This window comes from Choloepus didactylus, chromosome 7 (genome assembly GCF_015220235.1).
Source record: "Choloepus didactylus isolate mChoDid1 chromosome 7, mChoDid1.pri, whole genome shotgun sequence".
Lineage (NCBI taxonomy): Eukaryota > Metazoa > Chordata > Mammalia > Pilosa > Megalonychidae > Choloepus > Choloepus didactylus.
In genome coordinates this window covers 45,532,881-45,550,674 of record NC_051313.1, presented here as the reverse complement: position 1 = coordinate 45,550,674, position 17,794 = coordinate 45,532,881, and positions in this window count along the sequence as shown.

The window sequence follows — 17,794 nt, the reverse complement described above, 5'->3', positions numbered from 1 at the left end:
TATGAAAAAATCAACAGGCTTGCATTTGCTCCCTTCTTTTTGCAAAGGCAGCAGTTCAGTAAAAAATTTATGCTAGTTAAAAAAATCAAGATGTCAGAGTCTTTATGGATTATTCCCGTGTGTGTATGTTCTTAACTACAAATTTAAACCTCAGACAGTAGTTATTGATTTCTTACTCTCTGTCTATTCACTTGAAAGTCATAGTGGAAAAAAATTGTTTTAAATTCATGTTTAACTGTTCTTGAATTTCCTGACATAACCCTGGTAACAGGGACCCCAGTGGCCCAAGACAGGTGTGGAGACTTGTTTTGTCAATGTACCTAGCAGATAGCAGATGCAGTCTCTTTCCTGGACAGCCCAACAAGCTGGTGCCAGGCTGGCCTCGTCTGGCTGTTTTGGTCACATAGGGCAGAGGGAAGGTGGGGAGCCCTCCTCAGAGGCAATTCGTACGCTCAGGTTGCAGGGGTGACCAAAATTTAAATCCTTACTGAAAGACAAAGATCCAAGAACCTGCTTAGAGACGGAAACCTGCCATATCTGAGAGGTGCTGAAGACAGACCTCCAAGTTAAGGTTTGAGAACCAGAATTTGAGGCCAGGAGATCAGAGCTTGTGTGAATCATCACCAGTAAAATAGAAAAGTGTACAGAGAAGGTCCTGAATGATCACTTGATGCTTATAGTACTTAGAACAGTCACACTAGGCTAGTACTTGTGTGTAGTTTACTTAAGTGCCAGCAAGAGAGCTGGGCATGCGTAGTTCAGTGGGGCTTAAAAGCTCAGGGGTAAACCACTGGTAAGCACTCTGTCTGCAGTGTTATGAAAGAAATTTACATTTTTATAAACAAAGAGTATTCTATAGCCTGCCAATAGAAAGCTCCTATGGACCCATCCCTCAGCCATCATCACCTAGAGCCTTAGAATGCCTTTCAGCATGCATTTCTTTTCAAGAGCTAGTCTGTGTCCAATGATGTTTCTGGGTTTGTGCTGCTATCCAAGAGTTCTAGCATTGCCTTCTCAATAGTTCCTGTCTACTGGGCTCAAGGGACAGCAACTCTGGCTGCTCCCGGGACCTCTTGCCACAGCTTAGACTGGTACCTTGCTCAAAGAAAAATGTTCATAGTAAAAATGTCTCACTTGTGCCCCTCTCCAACCCACTTACAGAGACAAACCAAACAGATCGTTCATAACATATGAATTCAATTAATAAAAGAAATCTGGCTGCCTTCCATTCAGAACCAGACTCCAGGACCTGGGGGAAAACAGCCACACCTCCTTACACCAGTCAAGAATTACAGGCTAACAGGTGCCATCTGCTGGGTAGAAAAGCACAGTGACCTGAGGCATCACAGAGTGTACCAATTTTCTAAGACACCCTCAGGGAAACTGGATACTGAATATTTCTTCCTTCTGGGACCAGAGCCCCTTCTGGTCTGGGAAAACCTGATTGGAGTAAACAAGGAAACCATGCCTAGGCAACAGAAAACTACAACCTACAAAAAGAAAAATGAAGTTTTGGCCCAGTCAAAGGAACAAACTTACATTTCAACTGAGATACAGAAATTGAAACAACTAATAAGAAGTCAATTCAAAAGGTTTAGGGAAGATAAGGTGAAAGAGCTGAACCATATAATGAAAACACAGGATGTACATAAGGTAGAAATTGAAAGTTCGAAAAACCAACTGGCAGAATCTATGGAAATGAAAGGCACAACACAAGAGATGAAAGACACAATGTCAACATGCAACAGCAGATCTCAAGAGGCAGAAAAAAACACTCAGGAACTGGAGAACAAGACACCCGAAAGCCTATACACCAAAGAACAGACAGAGAAAAGAATGGAAAAAATATGAGCAACCATCTCCAGGAACTTAAAGACAAAATGAAAAGCAAGAATTTATGTGTCATTGGTGTCCCAGAAGGAGAAGAGAAGGGAAAAGGGGCAGAAGCAATAATAGAGGAAATAATCAATGAAAATTTCCCATCTCTTATGAGACACAAAATTACGGATTCAAGAAGCGCAGCAGAGCCCGAACAGAATAGATCTGAATAGTCCTACACCAAGACACTTAATAATCAGATTATCAAACATCAAAGATAAAGAGAGAATCCTAAAAGCAGCAAGAGAAAAGCAATCTATCACGTACAAAGGAAGCTTGATAAGACTGTGTGGATTTCTCAATAGAAACCATGGAGGCAAGAAGGAAGTGGGGTTATATATTTAAGATACTGAAAGAGAAAAACCACCAACCAAGACTCCTAAATCCAGCAAAACTATCCTTCAGATACGAGGGAGAGCTTAAAATATTCTCTGACAACCAGACAATGACAGAGTTTGTGAATATGATACCTGCTCTACAGGAAACACTAAAGGAGGCACTGAAGACAGAAAGGAAAAGACAGGAGTGAGAGGTTTAAAAAACAATTTTGGGAGATAGTAGCACAGCAATGTAAGTACTCTGAACAAAGATGACTGTGAATATGGTTTAAAGAGGAAGGCTGGGGTCATGTGGGAAACCAGAACAAAAGACGAATGATAAAGACTGGGACTGTGTAACTCAGGGAAACCTATGGTGCTCAACGATTGTAATAAAAGGTACAAATATGTTTTTACACGAGGTAGAACAATGTATGTCAACGTTGCAAGGTGTTAAAAATAGGGTGGGATTGGGGGGGCAGAAATACAATCAATGCAAACTAGAGGCTAGAATTAACAGAAACATTGTATTATGCTTCCTTTAATGTAACAAAGGCAATATATCAAAGCTAAATGCATATGGGGGGTGGGGAATAGGGGAAGGGTATGGGACTCTTGGCATTGGTGATGTTGTCTGAGTCTTTATCCAACTTTAGGTTAATGCTATCTTTCCTTTTGTTGCTTTCTAGCTATCAAGTTTTGTTTTCTTTTCATTTGTTTGTTTGTTTTTCTGTCTTTCTCTTTTTCTTTTGCCTCTCTGCCTTTGACTCTTCCTCCATCTTTGTGGAAGAAATGGAGATGTCCTTAAAGAGAGTGGCGAAGGTGCTCGATACATAAATACGTGATTATACAGGGAAGTGATTGTTTACTTAGGACGGAATGTATAGTGTGTGAACAAAACCATCTTAAAAGAAATGGGTTGATGAAGAAAACTTAAGGGCACTATATTGAGTGAAATAAGACAGACGCATAAAGGCAAATATTGCAGGGTCTTACTGATATGAACTAATTATAATATGGAAACTCATAGATGTGAAATATAAGTTGCCAGGATATAGAATGAGGCTAAAGAATGGGGAGCGGTTGCTTATTATGAGCAGAATGTTCAACTAGGGTGAACTTAAATGTTTGGAAATGGACGGGATGATGGTAGCATGTTATGAGAATAACTAACAGTGCTGAAAGGTGTGTGAAGGTGGTGGAAAGGGTAAGCTCAGAGTCACACATGACACCAGAAGGAAAGTTGGAGGTTAAAAGATGGGAATGTATAAAACAGTGAATCTTGTGGTGGACAATGTCCATTATTACCTATACAAATATTAGAAATCTCTCTCATAAACTAGGACAAATGTATGTCACTATAACTAGAAGTTAATAGTAGAGAGGCATATAGGGAAAAAATATATACCTATTGCAAACTATATACTACAGTTAGTAGTATTTTAACATTCTTTCATCAACAGTAACAAATGTACTATGCCAAAACTATGAATAATCAAAGCTATCACTAATGGAGGGGGGCGTGGTTAGGGGTATGGGAGGATCTGAGTTTCCTTATTTTTTGTCTTTATTTCTTTTCCAGAGTAGTGAAAATGTTCTAAAAATTGAAAAAAAATTAATTGTGTTGATGGATGCACAGCTGTATGGTGATGCTGTGGGCAACTGATTGTATACTTTGGATCTTTGGATAGTTATATGGTATTTGAACAATCTCAATTAAAAAAAAAAAAGAAGTCTGATGATTTGGAGTGCAGTGGATAAAGAAGGAACCAACAATGTCTTCACACTGTTTACTCCTTGGGACAGGTTTGGTATTCTCCCATCCAGGTGGCCGGCTGTAAATGTGGGGCAAGGGCTTCTCACAATCCACAGCACCACTGCACAAGCCCCTGCCAAGCTTACATCAAGAAGGGGTGTGTAGGAGAGAAGGGGTCCAAGTGTCAGGACTTCATCTGGGCCAGAAGGAGATGAGGAGAAGCTGCAGTGTCCTGGAAGAGTGCCCGGTTTCCTTTTCTCCTGTCTCTGATGTCAGAAGCAGGGGCCAGCTGCCTACTAGTCCCTCATTCTTTGAAGTGAAGTGGGGACTAATTCCTAATTGCCAAACTTCTAAAACCTACTCATCAGAAGTGTGAACTCACTTCTGATTGTCTCTTTATCTGTTCAGAGCAGCTCCCAATCTCACGTACAGTCTCCCACCCCTTATTCACATACAGTCTCTGAGTCCCAGTTCATACTTGCACCTACCAAGCTCTCCTAAGCCCTAGCCATCGGAGTTTCAAAGTCCTGTGCTCTGCCCTCTGCTGGAAGTTCTGCTTCTGCTCCAAGCTGGACTGACTCCTATTTAAGTACTAGATTTCTGCAAGAGCGTCCGTCACCTTAGATCAGTTGCTTCACCAAATCCTATTGCCCATGGGTCCCTTTCCTTATCTTTTGAGGTTTCCAATTCCTAGAGAACTTGGAAGCACTTATGCTCTTGGACTATTTCTGCAAATGTTGCATGAGGCTCCCTCTTGTGGTTGCTCATCTGCTCGTGGCTTAATCACTGCAGTGACAATTTCTTCTAAGCTTAAGGTCTGAGGCTTACTTTACTTACTTTCACTGAACCTCTCTTGATCCTCGAGTATGTTGACCAATACTTCAGCAATACTGCAAGTACCTTAAAATGGAGCACTTTCCCTGAAGTACTATACCCTAGAATTTTGCAGTGACACCCTTCCAGTCTATTCTGGTTAGGATCGTTCCCATGAAAGTGCGTATGCATACCACCTACAACTTATCCTAGGTGTACAGCCCAGAACTGGCTGCCTCCAGTCTGCTCCAGAAAGAATATGCAAATATTTAAAAAAAAATCTAATAAGGCAATCTGTTATCATAATACAGTATGAGGACAAGGTGTGTTTTGAGAATTTGCCCAACAATTCAAGATTTGTCATAATAACAAGAACAGGATTTTCTTTTCTGTCTCTTCTTGACCATCCTAGACTTAGCTCTTCAGAATCCATCCTCTTAGAGCACTTGATTATGTGTGTGTGTGTGTGTGTGTGTGTGTGTGTGTAGTTATAAAGGTTATACCTTTTCATCATTGAAGTCAGCTTCCCCCCCAACAGGCTTTCACAAACCTAAGAAGTCCTAATTGGATTTTGATTTGCTGACTGTATTAGTCAAGGTTCTCTAGGGAAACAGAACCAACAGGAGATATCTGTAAATAGTATGAGGTTTTATGAATGGGTGTCATGCAACTGTGGGGATGCATGAGTCCAAATTCTGTCAGGCAGGCTGCAAGCACTCCAGTGAAGGTCTTTGATGAGTTCCTTAGGAGGGGCTGGATGAAAGTTCTATCTTCTGATGGCTGAAGCTATCACCTCCCCCTTAAAAGCCTTCAATTGATTAGACTAAATGTCTCTCATTGTGGAAGACACTCCCCTCAGCTGACTGCAGATATAATCAGCCATAGTTGCAATCAATGTACTGATGATTCAAGTCCTAGCAGCAAGAAATAGGCCAATGCTTGCTTGACCAGACAACCCAGCACCATCACCTGGCCAAGTTGACACACTAACCTAACCACCACACTGACTACAGGATTTGACATCCCACTAAAATCCTGTTCTTCAGATTAGCATTTTAGGCTCAATTATAAACTTGCTCCGATGTGCTCTATTTGCCTGAAGTATGTCTTTTGCATCTGTGTAAATTATCAGGGATGTCTATTTCTCATATGTATTTAATTGTTTCATTTATATTAATCTCTCTAGATTCTTTTCAACTATCGCTATAGGACACATTAGACTTCCTATGCATAGGGAAGTACAACTAGGAAAACAGATAAAAGAACTATTTTTAGGATAAAATGCAAATATTGGATGAGGTTTCAAAACTTATCCCCTGTTTCCCCCTAAATAACAAAATGTAAATATAAGTCTTTTTCAAAGACGATAGTCATTTAACAAATACGAACACGTTACAGCTATGTATGTGTAAGGGTCTGGATAAAACAGTGGGGTTATAAAAAGGTATAAAAGAAGTGGTTGTGCTCTCAAATGTTATCTCAGATTATTATATTAGGATTTTGATCACCACTTCAGGAGGAAATCTTGCATTTAATACATATTTATTGAGTCCCTGCTATATTCCAGCAGCATGCTAGGAGATGGACATTAAATTATGTATATGACAAACACAGTCCATGTTCTCAAGAGGCATGGATTCAGGAGGGGAGACTGGCAGCTAATTAAATCCACTGCAGTGAGAGCTATAGGACAGTGTGCTGTTGGAGTACAGTGGTCACCTAACCCAGTCTTGGAGGGTTAGAGAAATGCTCCTCAAAGTTGGGATGTCTACACTGAAATCTGAAGAATGGGTAGGAATTGACCAGGCCCAATGAGGAGGGAGGGGGTGAGGTGGAGGACACAGGTGAAGAATGTTCAAGGGAGCCTGCTATGGAGATGCTAAAGCTGAGGGAGAGGGACACAGTTGAGGAAACATGAGAAGTTCAGTATGGTTGGAGCACATGTGAGGAGAGATGAAGCTGGGGAAGCAAACTGGTCAAATCATACAGGTTTCCTTTATTCATTGTAGAAGAGAAGAAGGAGAGTTGTGCACTGGTTTTATAGTAAGAGAGATTTAACGGGATGTAAACCAGATGTCATCAGAATGATAAAAGTTATACGAATATGGATAGGCCCTGCTGCTGTAAGAAAGAGATCCTAACAACTCAGTGACTGAGAGAACAAGAAGTTTCTTTCTGGCTCACTTTACAGAGCCAAGTGGTTTTAGGTCAACAGCTGAGGGTAGGAGAGGGGAAAGGTGGTTTCTCTTCCTTGCAGAGACCCCATGGCTTCGAATGTCACCACCCCAAGCAGCCAGAAGGAGAAAAGGGGAATGTGAGAAGGTGGCTTTAATGGGCCAGACCTGAAAGTAGCATATATTGCTTCCTCTCATATTCCATTAGTTTTAACCTAGTCATGTGGCTACACCTAATTGCAGGAAAACCTGGAAAGTGGAGCCCATCTATGTACCTAGAAACTAGTGGAAATGGATTTTCGTACATGGCTGGCAATCCCTGCCACAGTGATGGTGAAAAAGCTGGTGAACTGTGGAGCAGAACCATGGCACACATCTTCCACTCAAAGCCCTTTGCCCAGTTGCCTTTGTTTATCTCATAGCCCTGTCTTCTTTCAATTCCTAGCTTTCCTGTGCGAATGGAATAGGTTTCTTTGGATTATTTGTCTCAGCCCTAGCTGCCAGTCTTTCCTTAATTATATATGATGCCTTGATCTACCTCCTGTGACTTTTGGCACAATAGTCCATTTGCTTGCCCAGCTCAGCCTGTTTTACAGAAAGTGTCCAACCCTACTGGTCAGTTGAGGTAAACGGAAATGCTGATTGGTGAATCAGTACGTGGCACTCTGTGTCAGCAAGACAGCAATTCCGAAGCAACATACACATAATGAGTGCAAGGATTTAGTCACGCTCAGGAGAACACAATAACATTGGCTCACTTGACCTACTTCCTCAAGACTAAACTTTCAAAAAGAGCAACCACACCCAGACTGACCAAAGGATTGTTGAAAACAGGGATGTCAACATGCTCTGAACTGACTGCCAACAGAAATATTTCCTTTGTGTCGATGCTTTCTTCATATTGCTTTTAGGAAGGGCAAAGGGTTCAACCCACCTGCTTTGGAGAGCTCTGTGAATTGCTCTCCCCCGGGGTTTCTCTTTGGGTGTTGTAGAAAGAGGTGTGTGTGTTATTTTAATGGGAGTTGGAGTAACTTCTTTCATAACCACGGATTAGCCTTGTTGGCTGTTAGGAAACCCCAGGACTCTATCAAAGGCCTCATTGTTTGGCCCTTTCTTTCACTTGTGTCACCCTGGTAAGGTCTCCTTTCACTCAGCAGTGTCTTCTGGGTCATTTTTCATAACACTGTTTAGGTGTGGACGAAAGTGGTAAAACAAGGATTTGGAAATACTTCTTGTCAAGAGTTTAAAACTGACATCCTGCAAAGATGAAGAGGGACAGGGAATTTGTTGATGAAGAATGTGTTTTTATTTGTGTTTGCTCCTTGACTCTGTCCAAATTCAGATGTTAAAAAAGTCATCTGCCTTTGATTGGGCATGATAAACAACATAGGGCTACCTAGAAAAGGGAAATTTGCATGTCAGGCTTTTTATTCTCTTCTCCTTTATTAAACACTCCTCACAGAAATGCAGGCAAAAATGTTTTTCCTTAAGGCCAATTTAGGCATTAGAATCTGTGAAAAGATTAGTATTTTGATACCATCTAAAAAACCACATGGTTATTATTGACCACCTGATTCTTAGCCTTATTTCAACTTAAGCTAGATATATGAACATAGCAGTTCTTTCATCAATAAGGCCCATTGCTTATTCTGTTTGTCTTAAAAAACAACAAAAAAACATAAAAACAAAATCTCTCCCCAAATATCTCTTCCAAGAAGCCCTCCTTCATTCAGTTTCACTTCACTTATATTGTTTTTCATTTTTACTTGTTTGTATCCCAGATATGACAAGGCCCCTGGATCAGTCAGAACATGCCGGGTCACGTTGAGGTAATAACCCCCCAAATCTCAGTGGTTTAAGTCAACAAGTTTGTTTCTCCCTCTGGCTTCATGTCCAACATGGGACTGTCGGGGACTCTGTTCATGTGTAGTCACTGAATGACCTGATCCAGACTGACAGATATCCTGATAAAGAGAGCGTAGCCAATCAGTCATTGGCTTTTAGAGCTTCTGCTGGAAATGTTATTTCTACTCACATTTTATTGGCCAAAGAAAGTCACGTGATCACATCTAACTGCAAATCAAATAAGAAGCTAAAGATAGGTTAAATCAACAACAGTACCTTCTATTTGTGTAACTCATAGTTTTTAAAGCACTTTTTCAGACATTCCAAGGAATTAGACAGAGCAGGTTGTTAATTTTCTCATTTTACATAGAAGGAAACCAAGACTTAATAAGATTATGTAATTTTTTGAAGATCAACATTTTCCCTCTAGATTGGGTTGTCATGACTGTCAAATCTTTTTAATTATCTAGATTTTTACAACGTCATATTTTTAATGTTGGAATTAACAAGCACCAATACCGTGACACTAATCTGGTGCTCAGAGTAATAGAAACAAGATAACATTCCTGTAGCTTTGTTGCCATCAGCACTTGGGAGATCTCTAGGCCTTTACAAAGTCTCTCCTCCCAACTAATTCCAGGAGTTGCAGGGGCTATTTCCTATGTGCTATTAAAATAGGTCAGCCAGGTGTCATATGGTGCTCCCCGGTCCTCTGTTCTTGTTCTGACTCTCCATTATGACAGCCCCTGCTAAGTCCTTGGTATCTGTGCTGAAGGAAGGAACTTACGTCCCTACCAGGGGGATGATTGCACTTGTGAAATGGGGTGATGCCTCACAGGAGCTTCTCCAGTCTCTTGGGAAGCCAGCCCCCACCCCACCCCAGTGACCCATGGAAGCGTGAAGAGCTCTGTTAGTTTTTATTAGCACTTGTATTTCAGCTTTTTCTCTTTCAGACTCAAACATGAGAACTTAGCCCCTCCTTGACACCCATTAACCTGCACTCACGATCTCTGATGTACTCTTGTGTCAAACTCAAGAGCCTCAATTCTTTTCTCATTAAGATTAGTTCTTCAATAACTCTCATTAAGATGAGCACTTCAATAACTCATGCAGACAGACACATCTTCCAGACATGCCCATACCTGTTTGAGTGCCATATCAAATGGACACACTTGCAACAATATTTTTGGAGAGGCATAAACTTATTCATCCCTAATACAGTAACAAACATTACTAGTTAATATAATGGATTTAAGCACATTGGTACTTCATGGTGTTGTACAAAGAAAACCATGCATTTCAGGTGCTCTGCCACTTAAACAAGTTTGAAAACAACTGGTCTAGTAAAATAAACATTGAACTCCAAGGTAAAACCTATATTGTAGTCTTAGGTCTGTCTCTCTTTGGGTGACCTTGGGAAATCACTTAACCCTTTCTGTCTCTTTTCTCAGGTATAAAATGAAGCAAGTAGTTGATGGTTGTCCAAGAATTTTTTCAACTATAGACGTTTGTGATTTGTGGTTAAATCCTCCCTTCCTGGAGAGAAGTTTACTATTTGCAATTATTGTCAACAGGTGGCAGCAAAAACCTACTCTTCAGTGAGCTGAGAAACGGGAAAGCTAACTGCTTGTTATTTATCTTCAGAATTTCAGAGTTAAAAGGAAGAGTGGAGAACAAGTCAATTCCCTCATTTTAAACATAATGAAGAAAACAAGATCTTAGAAGCTATTATGTGTTTAAGGATTCTTTGAAATGGAAAGAAAATGTGCCCTGCTAATATTTAATGTTTTCAAATGAATCGAAAAGTAGGGCTTTACAAAAGAATATGTTTTGTAAGCAATTGAATTTAGTACTTTTCTTCCTCCCAGTCATTTTGAATGTGGTCAAAGGTCTTATACTAAAACTGCCATATATAATGATATTCACAACTAATCTTTTATAACTTTATTTTTAACTTAGATGTGGAAAGATGGACTAAGATGTGGACGGACGGAGTAAGAATGTCAGGAATTTCTTTTTAAATATTCTGTAAATTTGGCACTTTTAGATTAAATGTGTTGGAAAACAGTGTATATATATAGCAACATTACAATATCATTCAGTTTTATCACATCATATCTCATAATGAATTCCAAAGAACTTAAAACATTTAAAAAACCTAATTTGCTTATTTTGATGTTTGAAATGAATAGGCTGTTAACTGGAACTTTGAAATTTATACTATCCAGATGTTTTTTTGTGATGAGGTAGCATTCTAATTTTTTAAAATATGTATGGATAATTTATTAAATGTCAATAGAAGTGCATTTATGCCATTTGATTTCATTTTATGTAATATTGTGAATAAAACAAATATATTGAACTACCCAAAATGCTATGGAAAGGACTCTTGAAGATAGGAGCTAAAATGGGGCAGAGTCTCCTAAAGGAATGCACAATTTTAATAAAGTAAATGCTCAGATAGAATATTACTATGAAAATTAAAGAGAGGGTATGTAAGCCATAGTTTTAAGCACCCCCTGAATTATAGACTTGCACATCCAACTGCTTAATATCTAGCAGAACTAAAGACTTAGTATGAACAAAAGAGAACTTTATATGAACATGTAACTTTGACTAAGAAAATCAGGTCCCTTGATCCAGAAATTTAATCACATTATTTATTGCCAATGTTTGAATCTTTACAAGATTCTTTAAATTAAAAAAAAAAACCAACCTATTAGCTTAAATCAGCCATATCAAACAGATCAGCAAGATTACAGAGCAACCAATAGACTGAGGAAGACTGAAAAAAAAGAAAAGATATGATTCTTGTTAGTCAATTAGGAATACATGATTCATATAAAAATCTGAAGAATACTCATAAGCTTTTGTAGAACTACCTCCTTCTCGGATGAGTCACAAATTCCTGTGTTACAGCTGAACAGATTTAATGGTGAAATGACTGGCACAAAGTCCCATCCTCTCCAAACTTCTCATTAAAAAAAACAAACAAACGTAAACTATTTTAAAAAAAATTGAGGCAAAATTCACGTAACATAAAATTAAGCATTTTAAAGCAAAAAATTCAGCGACATTTAGTACATTCACAATGTTGTGCAACCACTGCCTCTGTCTAGTTCCAAAATATTTTCGTCACCCCCAAAGGACACTCTGTGCCCATTAAGCAGTAACTCTCCATTTCCCTTTCCCTCAGCCCCTGGCAACCACCGGTCTGCTTTCTGTCTCTGAATTTACCAATTCTGGATATTTCATGGAAATGGAGTCATACAATACGTGACCTTTTGTGTCTGGTTTCTTTCAGTTAGCATTATGTTTTTGAGGAGGTTCGTCCACATTGTAGCATCAGTACCTCATTCCTTTTTATGGTGGAATCATATGTGTATGTATATATCACAATTTGTTTACCCATTTATTCATTGATGGACATTTGGTTTTTTCCTACCTTTTGGCTGTTGTAAACAGCTCTGCTATGAACATGAGTATACATGTATTTATCTGAATACCTGTTTCATTTCTTTTTTTTTGCTTGTTTGTTTCTGTTTTTGGTACCTAAACTAGCTCTGGTCCGTATGCCGTATTTCTCTCACTTTTTCTGGCGAGGATCTAACCCATTGTCTAAAGCTGTACTGCCCACTAAGGTACCCACTAGCACACGTGGCTATTTACATTTTAATTAAATGCAATTAAAATTTAACTCCTCGGTCACTCTAGCCACACATCAAATGCTGGCTAGTGGCTGCTGGATTGGCCAGCACGGATACAGAGTATTTCCCCCATTGCAGAAAGTTCTATTGACAACGCTTATCCGTAATGTGGAACACTATGTGTTCAGATGTCATTTTTCCTGTCCATACCGCCCAGCTTCTTCAACTGGCAAAATATAAACTACGCATTTGAAGGAAACTGTACACGTTTTCGAATTGCTCTCAACTGATGGTTTCTCTTTGTATAGCAAAGTCGATGATGTAAATTATTGTTTGAATGGCTGGAATACTTAACAAGAATGAAATATCATGATATTCTTGAAAGAAAATCATGTCTCTTGACAAAATCCTTTTTTAAGGTACTGTTTCATGACCTAATATAGGAAGATTTTTTTTTCTTCTACTTAGAGGGGTCTCACTACTCTCTTTTGGACCTGATAAACTGTACCTATCTTGCTATTACTGGATAGGCGTGTCACCAAATAGAAAGAATAAGCAATAGTTTAACAGGTTAATATCTGACTCTTTTCACCTAGGGCTGTCTGAAATGCCTAAATTTAAGAAGTGTAGGCACAGGACATAAATCGTAGTGAACCCCAGGTGATAGCTGGTCCTTTACCTATAAATGAATCTTATTAATGTGACTACTTCTACTTTTAAAAAGTTGTGATATCAGCCAACTCAAAGCAGTAACTCCTTCTCCTTAAAAGGGCCTGGAGTTGTGGAAACATGTTAAATTTAAGTAGATTTTCCCACTGAAAATATTTACTGCATTATTTTGTGTTGGTGTCTTAATTTGCCAGGTTTATTGTAACAAAGTATCACAGACTAGCTGGATTAAATAAAAGACGTATGGTCTCACAGTTCTGGAGACTAGAAGTCTGAAATTAGGGTGTCTACAGGGCCAAGCTTCCTCTGAATTCTGTAGGGTTCTGATGATGCCTGGTGATCCGCAAATGTTCTTTGTGGCATAACCAGATCTCTGCTCTGTCATGTGGCCATCTCTCTGTTTCTCTCTCACTGCGCCCAAAGTTTGGCTGCTTATAAGGCCAATTATATTGGATTAGGACCCACCTTAATCCAGTTTGGCTTTATCTTAACAAATAACATTCTCAAAGATCCTGTTTACAAATAAATTCACGTTCACAGAATTGGGAATTAGGAGTTGAACATGTCTTTTTGGGGGACACGATTCAACTCACAACAGTTGGCATGGTATTCTAAAACATGATTTAAAAGAACACTGTTGTCCTCTTATTATAGTCTCAACTTAAGAGAAAAGCTCCCAGTAAGGATGAATAGATCTTTGCTGGATGGCAATTCTTGTATTTTGGTTTCTCTTTGTGTAGCAAAGTTGATGATGTAAATTAGATATGCTCATAATGAGCATATCTTTGGCTCCAGTACTTGATGCTATGCATTTTTTCATGACACCTAACAATGGCTGACTTTATTTTTAAGTTGTTTGAAATATCAGGTTAAATAATAAAAATTATGCCAACAATTCAGATTACCACTGAAAGTCAAGAAACCTGGGAATCTTGGCTCTTTAGCTGATATATAAAATCTAGTAACATTGAGATGTCCATACACCTATGTTTGGGACAGTAGAAAGGGTTTAAAAACTTTACCAGACTTAGAGAATTAAGGAGGAATATCAGTGCACTCCCCACTGCGTTATGTAAGTATTTCAAAGCAATCACTACCTACTAACTGCATGTTGAAAAGGTAAGTAAGCAAGGAGTTTCAGCTATCACAAGGGCCAGAAGAAATATAAACATCTGGACCTCTTTGCATGGTAAACGTCAATCTTATTCATCCCTGGCTTTAGTGTCACGTCTAATCAGGACAGTCATGCATGGCCATCCATGCTAGTTGTACAGTGTATGATCTGTACAACCATGCAAGGTGGCTCCAATTAAGGCATTTTAGTTATATCAACAGAGATACTCACTCACTCTAAGTGGTGTGAGAGGAAAGAAGACTGTTCTTTCCCTGAAGCATCCCTTTGGGGTCACAGAGGTGGGGCATACATGAAAGGAAGGGATGGTAAGCACTTTCCCTCTCTCTGGAATGTTTCTGGATATAAGTTGAAAACTTGCTCAGACTGAGCTAGTAAATATCTGGCTATATCTGCTCTGACCCTCCAGGGCTGTAGAGCAACTTTATTTTTTTTTTTTTTTTAATCATCATTTTATTGAGATATATTCACATACCACGCAGTCATACAAAACAAATTGTACTTTCGATTGTTTACAGTACCATTACATAGTTGTACATTCATCACCTAAATCAATCCCTGACACCTTCATTAGCACACACACAAAAATAACAAGAATAATAATTAGAGTGAAAAAGAGCAATTGAAGTAAAAAAGAACACTGGGTACCTTTGTCTGTTTGTTTCCTTCCCCTACTTTTCTACACATCCATCCATAAACTAGACAAAGTGGAGTTTGGTCCTTATGGCTTTCCCAATCCCATTGTCACCCCTGTAGAGCAACTTTAAAGCAAAGAATCAAGAAATATAAAAAGTATTTTGTTCACTTTAAATTTTAAGCAATCATTGGGAAATATTGGGCAATTATAGCAGGCTCCTTAGGAGGTGTGCCAGTTTGTGTATATTATACCCCCCAGAAAAAGCCGTATTCTTTAATGCATTCGTTTAGGGGCATACATATTTGTGTTGATTAAGTTGGAACCTTTGGATTAGGTTGTGTCCATGGAGAGATGACCCACCCAATTGTAGGTGATAACTCGGGTTGGATAATTTCCATGGAGGTGTGGCCCCGCCCATTCAGCATGGGCCTTCATTGGTTCACTGGAGCTCTATAAAAACTCAGACAGAAGGAGCTCACAGTTAGCTGGAGCTTAGACAGACATTTTGAAGATGGTCGTTGGAAGCTGATGCAGACATTTTGGAGAACGCAATTTTGGAGCAACCTCGGAGCAAGCAGATGCCAGGCACATGCCTTCCCAACCAACAGAGGTTTTCCGGACACCATCGGCTATCCTCCAGTGAAGGTACCCGACGTTAATGGGTTACCTTGAACACTTTATGGCTTTAAGATTGTAACTGTGTAACCAAATAAACCCCTTTTATAAAAGCCAATCCATTTCTGGAGTTTTGCATCCCAGCAGCATTAGCAAACCAGAACAGGAGGTAACCAATCAAAAGCCAGCAGGCTGGTAGATGTCTGAGAAATAGATTATTTGTGCTCAATTGGCATTTTGTTGTAGAGGTTTTTTGTAGTTTGAGGGCTTAGCATCAGAGAGCTTGGGTTTGCCTTTAGGTTTTGCATGTCAGCTCTTACTAGATCACTTATAAAATAGTGGATTAGATTATTTCTAAGGTCTCTTCCAATCTTCAGATATAACTCCTTTTTGTTTTATTCAAGTTTGATGGCAAGAGTATGCAATAAAAGAATCTTTTTAGATGAATACCAATCGACAAAGACTGGCATATATTTCTTGGGTTATCAGCACTTCCATGCTTGAAGAAATCTTTAATCCCTAACATTGGAATATTAAATTGCACATCCCTTATCCCTACTTTATTTACTTTTTCCTTTTATTAAATTTTTTATTTTAGAGTAGGTTTAGATTTACAGAAAAGTTGCAAAGATAGTACAGATAGTTCCCATATAGCCTATACTCAGTTTCTCCTATTATTAACATCCTACATTATTATGGTACATTTGTCACAATCAATAGACCAATCTTGATAAACTGTTATAAATTAAAGTCAGTATTTTATTTGTAGTTCCTTAGTTTTTTACTAACATCCTTTTTCTGTTGCAGGATCCCACCCAGCATACCTTATTACAGTTCTTTATGTCTCCTTAGGTTCTTCTTGGCTGTGACAGTATCTCTTACTTTATTTTTTATTGACCCTGGCAGTTTTGAGGAGTGCCAATCAGTTATTTTGTAATATGTCCCTCAGTTGGAAATTGTTTGTTTTTCCTATGATTAGATTGGGTTTATGGATTGTTCTGGTTTGCTAATGTTGCCGGAATGCAAAACACCAGAGATGGATTGGCTTTTATAAAAGAGATTTTAGTTGGTTACACTGTTACAGTCTTAAGGCCATAAAGTGTCCAAGGTAACACATCAGCAATCAGGTACCTTCACTGGAGAATGGCCAATGGTGTCCGGAAAACCTCTGTTAGCCGGGAAGGCATATGGCTGGCGTCTGCTTCAAATTTCTGGTTTCAAAATGGCTTTCTCCCAGGATGTTCATCTCTAGGCTTCAGCTCCTCTTCAAAATGTCACTCTCAGTTGCTCTTGGGGCATTTGTCCTCTCTTAGCTTCTCCGGAGCAAGAGTCTGCTTTCAACGGCCATGTTCAAACTGTCTCTCATCTGCAGCTCCCGTGCTTTCTTCAAAGAGTCCCTCTGGGCTGTGGCTCCTCTTCAAACATCACTCACAGCTGCACTTCAAAATGTAACTCACAGCTGCACTGAGTTCCCTCTGTCTGTCAGCTCATTTATATGGCGCCAGTGACTCAACTTAGACCTACCCTGAATGGGTGGAACAACACCTCCATGGAAATTATCCAATCAAAGTCATCACCCACAGCTGGGTGGGGCACATTGCCAAAGAAACACTCAAATCTAATCAACACTGATAACGTCTGCCCACACAAGATTACATCAAAGATAATGGTATTTGGGGGACACAATACATTCAAACCGACACATGGATTTTGGGGAGAAAGAGCCCTTTTTCATCACATCATATCAAAGGTACATGCTATCAACATGAATTATCACAGTTGGTGTATACATTGATCACTTGAATGAGGTGGTGTTTTTTTTGGGGGGGGTGTCTTCACTCTTTTTCTCCTTTTCCATACTGTACTCTTTGGAAGGAAGTCACTATGTGCAGCCCACACTAAAGGGGTAGGAAGATTTAACTCATTTTCAATTCACCATAAATTGAATTGTAGAGCAAAATTTCCACAATGTTTAGTCACAGCTGTGAAACTTCAGGTAAGTTTGGCAGCAGATGATCTGACATACTCAGGTATGACAAGGAACGATATTGTTGGAGGAAAAAAGAGAAGAGCTCGGATTTCTCCCTCCCTTTTGATGTTTTTTTCCTCCCATCTCCTCAGGGAAGTTAAAAGATAAATTTATTCTCAAGAAGTGAAAAACAACTTGACTCTCCCCCCCCAACTCTAGTAAAAATAATCTATTACTTTAAATGAAGAGGAAAACATGCTTCTTTTTAATCGCTTTAGGAAAAGATTGAGGAGATCTGGATCAATACCATTTTTCTAACTTTTAGCTATGGGAATCTTCAAA